Genomic DNA, 11,806 nt, shown 5'->3' with positions numbered 1-11,806 from the left:
TTCATGTGTACAGTTATTATGCTAAAATTGACTGTTTAAATCTGGGAAAACTGCCACATGCATATATAGAAATGATAAAAATTCGGATTAAACTGCACTCAGTTTCTTAAAAGAAACATTTCAATAATTCTGCAGCATTAGTTTTTTGGTTTGCCTATGTACTAGTATGAAGTATTAAGCTTAATTATCTGATATGTTGTGCAATCATAGGATGTGATTGGATGGTTCTATTGGTGGTAGAAAGCCATTTGTTCGAATAAAGCTATTGATTCTGTTAAGCATATAGAAATTTTAGTAGTAATCATATGATGGAATAACTCTACTTTGGAATCCTATGATATCTACCATAAAGAATCCAGAGGGTATTCAAGGATTCCCAATAACTACAACTCGCTCGATCAGGTATTCTGACACTCCTTTCCTCTCTCCTTGTTGCTTTTCCTTGAATTCTTTCACTCGCCATGTTTCTAACTAACCGAAATAAATAAATGGTGATTGTAGATTTGTAGATGAATTAGAAAGTCCTATTCTTCAGATGCTTCACTGCATGTGTGGCCCATGGTTTAGGGTTCCAAACTGTTGATATGATGTTCCTCATTATGGAGGAGGAATGCCCTGTAATATCCCAGGATGTTCCAAACATTTATCTTGGTGGTCTAAAGATGTAGACTAAGTACATTAACATTCCATATTTCATAATGACAAGTCCATATATCAAAGGCTTAGGATTTTCTTATTTGGTGTATTTCCAATACATCACTCAGCTACTGTTAAGGTTGGCAGATGAACAGTTTGAATCGGAGAATACCATGGGCCCCTAAGCAGGGAACCCTGTATGTTAGAAAGCGAAGGGCTAGGAAGACCAGCCACACATCTCGTGTTATACTGTGGAACCAAACACCTAAATCTTAAATGCCAGCCCTAAATACTTGTAGTTTCTAAAGATAAGTTCACTAGAACTATTTCTTTTCTTTGATGTCAGTGTCTCATGTAGATCAGGCCAAACAGACCATCCATTGGTCAAACATGGATCTAAGGAAACACTTACAAATTAAAGGAATCTCTATTAATGGAACTTTGTAAAAAATCAAAGAAAAAAGTCTTTCACCTGTAACAAAAGATGATCATCGTAGTCAGCCTTTTATTTAAAATCTGTAGATGTAAGTTTTTAGTACCATTTGTTCCATGCCCAAGTACATGCAGGTTAGTATCTCATGGATACAAGGAATCAGCCAGTATATTTATTATTATTATTATTTGAAAATTACCCTAAATGGCCCCCATGACTGTTAAATGCATACTTGGAAAAAATTGACTTGTTTCAAATCTTGTAGCTCCCTATTGGAATTAATCTGGATGAGGCGGGGTATAAGTATCTATCATATGTTGATAAACCCAATAGCTTTATAGGGTGCGAAAAGCATATACCATGATTTAATTGTTTAATGGTGGTTTCACCGGATAAACTGGATTGGGTCTCTTGTGCATGTGCTAGGTTGGCATGTCTATTTGTGTAGAGATGACTATGGAGGGGATTGCAAACCTCTCTGGGCTAGTGCCTGGGTATAGTATTTTGCCACATTTAGTTGTAGGTTGCTTGCAATTTTGTTTTTAGTAACTAGCAATATCCATGCCATGCCTGGACAATCTCCTGTTGATTTTTACATGGATGCTTATTCAAAAAATGGTGTGTAGAGTTGTTGGTTGACATGAGCTGGTTTTTAGCTGTAGGTAATTGATTATGGAGTTTATAAGCTTTGGAAATACAATAACGTTGGGGTATTTCATCTATTACCTACCTTGTCAATTCCATGTTGAATTGGCTCATTGAGCTGCTTGTGAAAACTATCTGGTCCTTTTCTTAATAGACCTTGAATAATAAATAATAATTGCTTTCAAAGCTGATGATTGTATTGTCTATATGCGTTAGCTGTTGGCTGAAATGGATATCAGTTGAGAAGATCCCGAGTAACTTTCTCATCTTGCAATTCTGTGGACAAGGCCCAACTATATTATATGTAGGTACCTATGATCTCCTATATATTTGTTGTATCTAATTACTTGGAACCGAATGTGCAAACCTTCATTACTAGATGTAGTTGATAGATCCATCTAATTGATGGTTGAATGGAATGATTTATTTGAATATAAAACCGTCATGATATGTTCGGTTTTATGCCTTGAAACTTGATTCTTGTAAGTTACTCTTGATATGTTGGGATGTGCTTAGCTGGTATGTTTTTGGGCATTTGGTAAGCCATCAACTTGGCTAATATGTTGATTGTATGCTGATTTTTGAGTAGTTACTGATAATCAATTTGGCCCTTTCTTTGTTGCTTTAAAAATAATGTTTGATCTCGAGTCTAGCACATCTGCAATAATTTATCATCAGTTGTTTATGGTTCTGTTATGATTTTTAAAATTCACATACATGGATACATCTTCATGAATTAGTTAAGCGTTCTAGTTTGCTCATTGTTTTGTCTATTGTAGTTCTTTTGACATTGGAGTATGCATGACTCGTTGATTTTCAGTGGATTGATAGAGAAATTGTAATGTTACAAAACCTGAATGTTTGGACTAAGCGTTGAGGCCCATGTGCTGGAAATGTACGTGCTTGTATTTTTAGATCTTGTTTAATTAATATTACTTCAAATCTGTAAATATACACGAGTGCAAAGAATTCTATGATATGCTCCATGCATTTGTCAAATTGTTGTAGTTGTCCGAGCAGTGTGATTTGTTACTGCGATCATGGTTCATGGTAATGTTATTTTACATTTTGGAGTTTTGTAGCATATCTATTTCTCCCTAGTTAAATAAATCATTATATAGTTCGTTAGAGTAAAGTTAACTTGTGTTTTTCCTTTTCCCCTATCCAATGCCTTATATGGTTTGTAACAACCAACATGTAAGAACTTGAGTCTCTGAAAAATATTCATTTGACTTACTATTCCACGTATGTTATAGAAATCCTAACTCTACTAACATTGTTCTTGCATTATTGTACCTCTCAACAAGTGAAAACCATGTATGAAAGCCTGATGAGGTTTGGGCAAGCGGCCAGCACCATTCGGATCCTCTCGTATCCGAATCTAGGATCGTTTAACTATGATTTTTATCTATGGCCGGATGTATGGTTGAGCCAGTTGGATGTACATTCTAGATGTCAATAGCATTTTTGCTTACGTGCAAACCTAGTGCCACACGTGGGCAAGATATCACCTGCTCATGGTTCTCAGGCAGGATTTATGGTGTATGCATCATGGACCAAGAGCAGGTGGATCACATTGGGAAGCAAGTCCTATTCACACACTATGGATGCTGGCCATATTTTATTGTTTTTTTGTTACTTTTTCCTTAGAAATTGTGTGTGTGTGTGTGTGTGTGTGTATATATATATATATATATATATATATATATACCACCATGGACCAAATTTATGAGATAGGTGATTCGTGGGGATGAGATTACTAGTTGAGATTTGTGGGGCCCACATGGTATGTACCTCACTAAGATCATCTCGATCCAATCATCGTATGAGCTACACCTCGATTTGGATGTTTTTTGGCAGCGGATATTATTTTCTATGGTGTGGCCCACTATTTGGTTGGATCCAACAGAATTTTCATTTGTCTAATCTTCGAATGGGATTCAGCTGTGGGGCAAGTTGGATGTCATATACAAACAACATGTACCCCACTGCAACAAATAATAATAATCAAAGTTTTAGCTTCAGAGAAAACTGCATGTTGTTTGAGGGATTTTACTGAACAGTTTCAGTTTTATAGAACCCGCAGTAGAAGACTCCCTAGCTGAGGAAGGGGTCTTTTGTTCTTCTTTGGCAATGGGAATTCTTATCCATTGCCTTAATGGATCTTTGTAGCTTTTTGTGCAGTGGGCACTTTTGTGCAGTGGGAATTCTTATCCATTGCCATTCCAAACCCTGTTTTCCCCTTTACAATTTGTTGCATCTATTTTCAGGACCTTTAATCTGTCTGGTTATCATGTTTCTTAGTTACTTTGTGTTTTTCTTTTGTTTTGTAGATTTATGAGTTGATGACAGTGCCACAGATGGAGATTTTTCCTTGGTTGGGTGATTTTTGTGACTTGGATGGTAATTTGTGATGGCTTCTTTCCTAATTCCGAAGAGGAAATACAAATGAAAAAAGAGGATTCTATGATAGGTTTTCAGGTGAGATGAACGAGTTTCAGAACAGAATAGTCTGCGGTTTTGAGAACCGATTCCCGGGAAGAATGGTTAACCTTTTCGACATGAGCCCAAACATGGCTGGTAACAGGCTGCTTATGGAGAAAGCACATAGAGAAGGTGATTTTCTTTGCCTTTCTTTTCTCGAATTTTTTCTTCTTCTGTTTATTCTTTTTTTTTTCTTATTCTTTTTTGGATTCTATTGCCATGGTTATGGAGAGGCTGCAGGGAATGTGATAAACCTAATCATGTTTATAGTCTAGTGGAGGTCTTCCATTTGAGGGAAAATTACCTAGTTCATGAAGGGTTTCCCTCTCTAGAACTTGCCGAGGATTGATGATTTTCCTTATGTTTTAATCTTTTCAGCTATTTAGACTTTTGTTTAACTATTTTGTAAATATGTACAAATTAATTCAAAATTTTGTTTGACTGTTTTGTGAATATGTAGAAAGTAATTCATTTCCTGCAGTTTTGATTATGTAATCATGTGAGTGTCTATCTTCATGTGTTTGTTTCGCTGTGGACTGTGGACTGTATTTCAACATTTTTCTGTTGGGATTTAATGCAAGCTATTGATGGATGCTGAGTGGCACATCACCTATGTTTCATTACGTGATTTGTGTGTGTTCTGTGAGTAGGTTGTGCAAGTGCGCATTGCTTTTCTCACGCTTTTAATGTCAATTGCAGCCTCATTTAATTTTCTGAGTAGAGATTGGAAATAGGGAGCTAAAGTGATCATTAAATGCTTTACAGGGCATTTCTGTTTTAGTTCATTCTTGTTTTCTTTTGGGCAAAAAATTTCAGACTATAGAGACTTCTATTCTTGTTTTCTTTTCTTCTTCTTCTTCTTTTTTTTTTTTTTTTTTTTTTTTTTTTTTTTTTTCCTGTTTTGGTCAAGAGTTCATTCTTTTAGAGCTGATCTTGGAAAGAACCACTAGTTTTGATATTGTTTTGGTTTTGGAAATGGGATGTATGGCTTTTATGGCTTCAAAAAGTTGGGCTGATTGGATATTTCTTTTCACTTTCAGATTAAAAGATGCTTTGGTGTTGTTAGTTACTGGTGAATAGAGAAGTCATTGGTGAGTTTTTTATGCTCTTCTATTTTTAGTGAATCACACCTCAGAGACAATACAAGCAGTAGATTCAATTTCCCTTTGAAATAGTAGATTCAACAAGCTTCTAACTATAAGCTTCAACAAGCAGTCGATTCTATCGTATGCCACTAGTAAGGAAATAAATGAACTAAAGAATAAGCTTCTAACTATAAGCAGATGTTGAATCTGCAGAATGTTCTGAATGGCAGATGGTGACTTCCTAACAATAAGTTTATATTCCTGAAATATAGCAAAATGTTCTGCTATGTACAACCTTCGTAAACACTTGATGGTCCTTCCAAACATCTGTCTTCTCTGCTATGTTTTGCTTGCTTTAGCTGCCATATGCCATGCTTGGTGAAGGTGGCTTCGGTCCCGTTTACAAGGGGAAGCTAATGGATGGTCAGGAAATAGCAGTGAAAAGGTTGGCGAGGACGTCAGTGCAAGGAGTGGAAGAGCTTAGAAATGAAGTAGTGTTGGTGGAGACCAAACTCATGGAAATACGAGTCGGATTGCCAGCACATATGGATATATGGCGCCCGAGTACATCATTCATGGCCAGTTTTCAGCGAAATCGGATGCATATAGCTTTGGCATTTTAGTTTTAGAGCTTGTGACAGGACGAAAGGCAATTGGTTTTCAGGAATCCGAAAGTGATCTGGACCTTACAAACTATACATGGCAGCTTTGGAGCCAAGGAAAGCCGTTGGAGCTGATCGATGAAACTCTGGGAGGAAATTACGAGTGAGCTAAGGTGCTGAGGTGCATTCACATTGGATTGCTATGTGTGCAGCAAGAAGCAACAGCGTGGCCCACCATGTCATCAGTTCTTCTCATGCTCGACACCTACTCTGTCACCCTCCCTGCTCCTTTGTGACCTGCCTTCTTCATTGGAGAGACTAATATGCAGTTTGATGTATCCCCAACAGATTCAAATTTTCATGAAAGTGAGACAGATAAATCTGGGAGTTTGGTTCTGCCACTTTCCAGGAATGAGGCATTGATTACCAAATTACGCCCTCAAAAGGTCTAAAGAGTGTTTGTTTGAGAGAGGTTTATAAATCAGACATTAGTTCTTTGAACTGTTTCCATAGTTTTCGAACTCGTTCAACTGTTCTATATATTTCTCTTCTAAAACCAGTGCTGTATTTGGTATTCCTCATGTAGCATTACTGAAATGAGATGTTTATGGTGATAACGATTGTGAAATAGACATTTTCTATGTAAGCATGGATAATGACCAAAATGTAGGCAATTGATTAAGTGTTTAAGATAATCCAATTGGTGGAATTTCAGCCGCGCCCCCCCCCCCCCCCCCAAAAAAAAAAGCTACCATATGCCATGCTAGTTTTAATGGATAAGGCCCTATTTGGCTGTTACTTAAAAATGAGTCCATCTCATTTTATATAAGGGTGTATTTGGTTGCACCAAATTTCCTGAAAATTTCAACAAACTGGACTGATTCATGGTGAAATATCATGAAATTTCATTTGGTGCAACCAAAGGCATCCTAGCGTTAATTGTGTATTAGAGATTTCCATAAGGATAAAAAAACTCTTGATAACCCATAATTTACATAAACTGCGGTCTCTAATACATAATACTGTTAACTAAATGAGATGAAATCACTTTGAAGTGGCAACCAAACAAAGCCTAAAATGATGAACTTCAATGGCTCGCATTCAGCTTCATAAATCAACAGTTGAGCTCATCCTGGTAGCATGATTATGGGATTGTGGTTTATTTGTAATACTCAGAAGATGATGTGGTTTATTTTGTTGTTGAAGCATGTATGTTTCTGGATCTATTCATCTATTTGTACATTTAGTTTTCCTAGCTTGATTCTATTGCCACTTGTATGCATGCCATAGATCCGTACATTGTATTGTTGAAATCTGAAGATGTGCTTGTGGAGAATGAGAGATCTGCTATTAATGGAGAAAGACATGAAAAAAAAATCAGTTAGTCCAGTTATCTATTTTTATGAATTATTGATTGTATTATTTTCTTTCCAAAAATCAGGTCTCCACCAAAACTTTCTAAGCTTCTCTCTTCTACATAGGTCAGTTCTCTTCAATTCTAAAATAAAAATTCTAATTTGGAACTGGATCTGGTCCCTTTCTGGTTACTTGAGTGTGAATTTCACACAATTTTGCTTTGTGCACTACATTTTGACTTATGTGTTTATTGTCTCATTTGAATTTTCTGTTATCTGCAGAGTTTTTCAATGGTAGTGGGTCCGAATGGAAGTGGTAAAAGCAACTTTATAGATGCAATGCTCTTTGTATTTGGGAAACGAGCTAAGCAGGTAAGCTCCATTTATATGTGGGAATCTAATCAGGGTCGACATTGTTGGTTTATCTAGTGCTCAGAAACCTGTCAAATGGATTGGCAGTGTTCGAGTTGTCGGTATCGCTACAAGTTTCGCTGGCTGGAGATAAAGATATAATATCGTTATCGCCGATAACCAGAAATGCAGGAAAATAGGGGGAAACATGGAGAAATTGATGGAATTTTTCAGTGAAACTTCAAGACATGCCTAAATACACATATTTACATATTCAGGAATGAAAAAATTGCAAAAAGAATGCATTAAATTAGAAGTTTCCATTTAATGGGGGCCAAAAGGCATGCGGTGTCGTAAGAAATTACTTAAATAATAACCAAAATGAGTTTATATAATACAAATGCAAGCTTATAACAATTAAGACATGCAATAGTAAATGAATATATATATACACACACACACACACACACACACACAATCTTGATCCAAAATCTCCAATAGACCACACCACATGAAAACAATAGTAATTGGATATCCACCATTAAAATCCAATCTGTACCAGTGTAGATGGGCCCACTATATTGTTTATTGGACATCTAGTCTGTTGATTAGGTCATACAGACCTAGATGAGGGGAAAAATCAAAGATTATTTTGCTCCAAAACTTTTAGAGGCCCAAAAAAGTTTTTAATGGTCTAAGTTAATGTGATCCACTTGAGATTGGGATATACCTCATTTTTGGTCTCATACTCTAAAATGGTCTATAAAAATATATGGACGGTGAGGATACAACACATACATCCTGGTGGGGCTTACAAAACTTGGTGACATCACCTCAGTAGCGAGTCTCGCTGCTCAACCTGTCGATGGCTAATTCGCATCAGGATGCTGATTTCTTTCCTCCACTAGGATGCTACGTGGGGCTCACCATGATGTTTATAAAAAAATCCACCCTGTCCATCCATTTTTTTGGATAATTTTAGGACGTCAGTAAAAAAATCATTTGGATCCAAAACTCAGGGCAGCCACACGAGAGGAAAATAATGGAGATTTAGTGACCACCGTTTAAACATTTGTCTGGCCACAAAAGTTTATTATAAAGCTATAGTTTTGTGTTTTCACTTCATCCCAATCAAAATGAACTTATAAACAATTTGGATGGCATATAAACATCAAGATGGTGCCCAGGGAGGTTTCAACGGTGGAAAAATCTCTCCAATTTTCATTCTCGTATGTCCACATTGGGTTTTGGATCCACCTGATTTTTGGTCTCATCCCCTAAAATGATCTAAAAAATGGATGAACAGGGTGGATTTTTAATCAACATCATGCTGAGCCTATCTAGTAAAAAGTCATGCTTCCAGTATGCGTACTGAGTTACTCAGTAAGCCTCAGTAAGCTCTTATCGTACTGAGTAAACTCATTTGGGCCCACCTTGAATGTATGTGGTCTATCCATGCCGTCCATTCGTTTTTCCATCTAATTTAAGGGGTTGAGCCCAAAATTGATGCATATCCAAAAATTAAGTGCATCATACCAATGTAAACAGTGGGGATAATGATTTCCACCGTTGAAACCATTCTAGGCCCCACAGTGATGTTTATTTTTCATCCAACCTGTTCATAAGATCATACAAACATGGATGAATGGAAAACACAAATATAAGCTTGATCCAAAACTTCTGTGGCCCTCCCAGTATTTTTCAACGGTAGACATTCAATTTAACTCTCTCTGGTGGCGTGGTCCATTTGAACATTGGATATGCCCCATTTTTTGGTTCAAGGCATAAAATTATCTTTTAAAATGTATGGATGGATTGGATAACATAAATAAATCACGATGGACCTCATCGAGTTTACTCAGTTTCCATAAGCGTACGAGGTATTCACTGCTGATTGGATACTCCCTACGCTAATGGTTGGTGCTTTGTGGACCTCAAACATGATGTATGTGAATCATCCATGCCGTCTAATTCATTTTATAGATAATTTTATGGTAAGAACCTGAAACTGAAGTGGATCAAAATCTCAAGTGGACCACACAATGTTGATTGAACTCTCACCATTAAAAACTTCCAGGTCCGTATTTGTTTTTTGTATCAAGCTGATATTTGTTTTTTGCCTTCATCTAGGTCCATATGACCTAATATATAGGCCGCGTGACCTGATCTACATGTTAGATGTCAAATAAATGTTACAGTGGGCCTAAGAGGTTTTTAATGATAGACGTTCAATCATTATTGTTTTCCAATGGTGTGGCCCACCTGAGATTCTAATCAATCTCATCCATGAGAAAAAATATTAAAATGACGTGTAAAAATGAATGGACGGTGTTGATAAAACACATAGATCATGGTGGGGCCCACATAACACTTACGACCACCACCTGGCAGCGTCACCAGTGAAACCGCGTCACGCGCTTGACGCTAGTCATGCTACATAACCGCGGATCTTCCCTTTAAAAAAAAAAAACCCTAAAATCTCGTCGAAGAGAAATCGCCGCCGAAGAAAGGGGGTTTTTGAAGGAGGATTGTTGCCGAAGAAAGGGGGATTTTCGTACCTGTAAATCCGAATGGACGAAGACTGGCGCTGTTGATCGAGGGCATTCTTCCGCTGTTGATCGAGGCGTTCTTCCGAGCTCCGACTTCCGACAAACAAGTAGTAGATCTTCCCAGTTCCGATATTTTTTTTGATTTTTTGAAAGAGGGGTTTTCTTACCTATTTATTGGATTTTTGGGTGCGATAATCTCGATATTGTCGGCGTTAATCCAAGATTTTCGCCGATATCTCTGATATTTCGCCGATAATCCGAAGAGAAACGAAATAATGGAGTTTCGGTATCGCTGGTCCAGCGATACCGATATTATCGGCGATATTTCGATAATATCGCCGAAAATTTAAACACTGTGGATTGGTTTGACGAGTTTTAGAATCTGATAAGACTTCACATTGTTGACTTGGTTTAAGTCAAGGAGGTAACTTGATATTTTACCTTGAGATAGGTCAGTCATCATCCAATGATTGTTGCATGCCACTGTGAAGGTACAGGATGAAAATTTTGGGGAGACAGTAATCTGAAAAGCAATTTTTGGGGCCGTTCAGTCCAGCTTGATCCTGTTGGTCTTCTAACTCTCGAGTTTGGTGATGGTGAAGTTTTTCAGTAGAGCAAGGTATGAAAATCATAAATGAAAATAGTAACATTTGTTTCCTCATGGGGTTCATGCTGAAATGTGTATTTCTTTTTTATTTTTTCCTTTAGGTCACAACTTTTGTGTTCTACCAATCACCAATCACCAAAACTTGGATAGTGCAGGCATTTCTGTTCCCTTTCAGGAGATAATTGATATGGTAAGACCATTCCTTTTGTGTCAATTTCATTCCTCTTTGAGTTTTTATTAATTCATTAAGGAAAAAAAATGGTTATACATGATGCACTTCTTTCACTTTGTCTTTTTTTCCCCTAATGGTCATTCCGATTTATGAACGCCATGACTATTTGTAGGATGATGGAACATATGAAGCTATTGCAGGAAGTGACTTTGTCATTACTAGAGTTGCATTTCGAGACAACTCTTCAAAGTACTAAATAAATGACCGTGAAAGTAATTTTACAGAGGTTACTAAGAAATTGAAAGGAAAAGGAGTGGACTTGGACAACAATCAGTTTTTTATTCTCCAAGTAGGTGATGGGTTGATGGTTGAAAAACGCCTATTTACTTGTGAAAAAAAATACCATACCGTCAAAATCTATCTTCTCTTTCAATTCCTTATCATTGAAATTTCAGGGTGAAGTCGAGAAATTTCTCCAATGAAGCCAAAGGCCAGGATAAAGGATGTACTTGGGCATATGCGAGTGCATACAGACTCACCAAGATTTGTATTTTCAGCATTATTGTAATTGTAATTATAATTGTAATTGAATGTAATTGAATGAATAAACAAATGATTATGATTTTTTTTTTTAAATATAGGAAATAGCTACGGATATTGACTGTAGTTGGTAATCTGACAACCGTAGCCGTTATTAAATTCGGCATATTGCTACGGATCCAGCACTACTTTTAGCTACAAATAATATCCGTAGCTGTATGCACTTTTTGCTACAGTAATAATTGCTACGGAGTATATATGTAGCTATTGTAATCTATGGCTACGGATTAAATCTGTAGCTATAGGTTTAAGACCTATTATTACGGCACCTACGACTACTGTCGTGC

At 36.9% G+C, this 11,806-nt stretch overlaps 2 long non-coding RNA genes across 3 annotated transcripts; both read left to right on the top strand.

Annotated features, from left to right (window-relative positions):
• Positions 1–210: 210 nt before the first annotated feature.
• Positions 211–5,408, top strand: LOC131224354 (uncharacterized). Of its 2 annotated transcripts, none has more exons than XR_009160846.1 (4): positions 211–402; positions 1,732–1,779; positions 1,931–2,022; positions 5,239–5,408. It is a non-coding gene; the product is annotated as an uncharacterized LOC131224354 (long non-coding RNA). The 2 variants fall into 2 exon arrangements; XR_009160847.1 differs by lacking the exon at positions 5,239–5,408 and adding an exon at positions 3,243–3,309.
• A 2,112-nt stretch (positions 5,409–7,520) lies between these two features.
• Positions 7,521–11,261, top strand: LOC131224353 (uncharacterized). Its single transcript, XR_009160845.1, has 4 exons — positions 7,521–7,612; positions 10,592–10,759; positions 10,849–10,937; positions 11,092–11,261. It is a non-coding gene; the product is annotated as an uncharacterized LOC131224353 (long non-coding RNA).
• Positions 11,262–11,806: the final 545 nt, after the last annotated feature.

The sequence above is a fragment of the Magnolia sinica genome, chromosome 13 (assembly GCF_029962835.1).
Source record: "Magnolia sinica isolate HGM2019 chromosome 13, MsV1, whole genome shotgun sequence".
NCBI lineage: Eukaryota > Viridiplantae > Streptophyta > Magnoliopsida > Magnoliales > Magnoliaceae > Magnolia > Magnolia sinica.
Note: the sequence above shows the minus strand (reverse complement) of the source record. Positions and strands in the feature narration are given on the sequence as shown.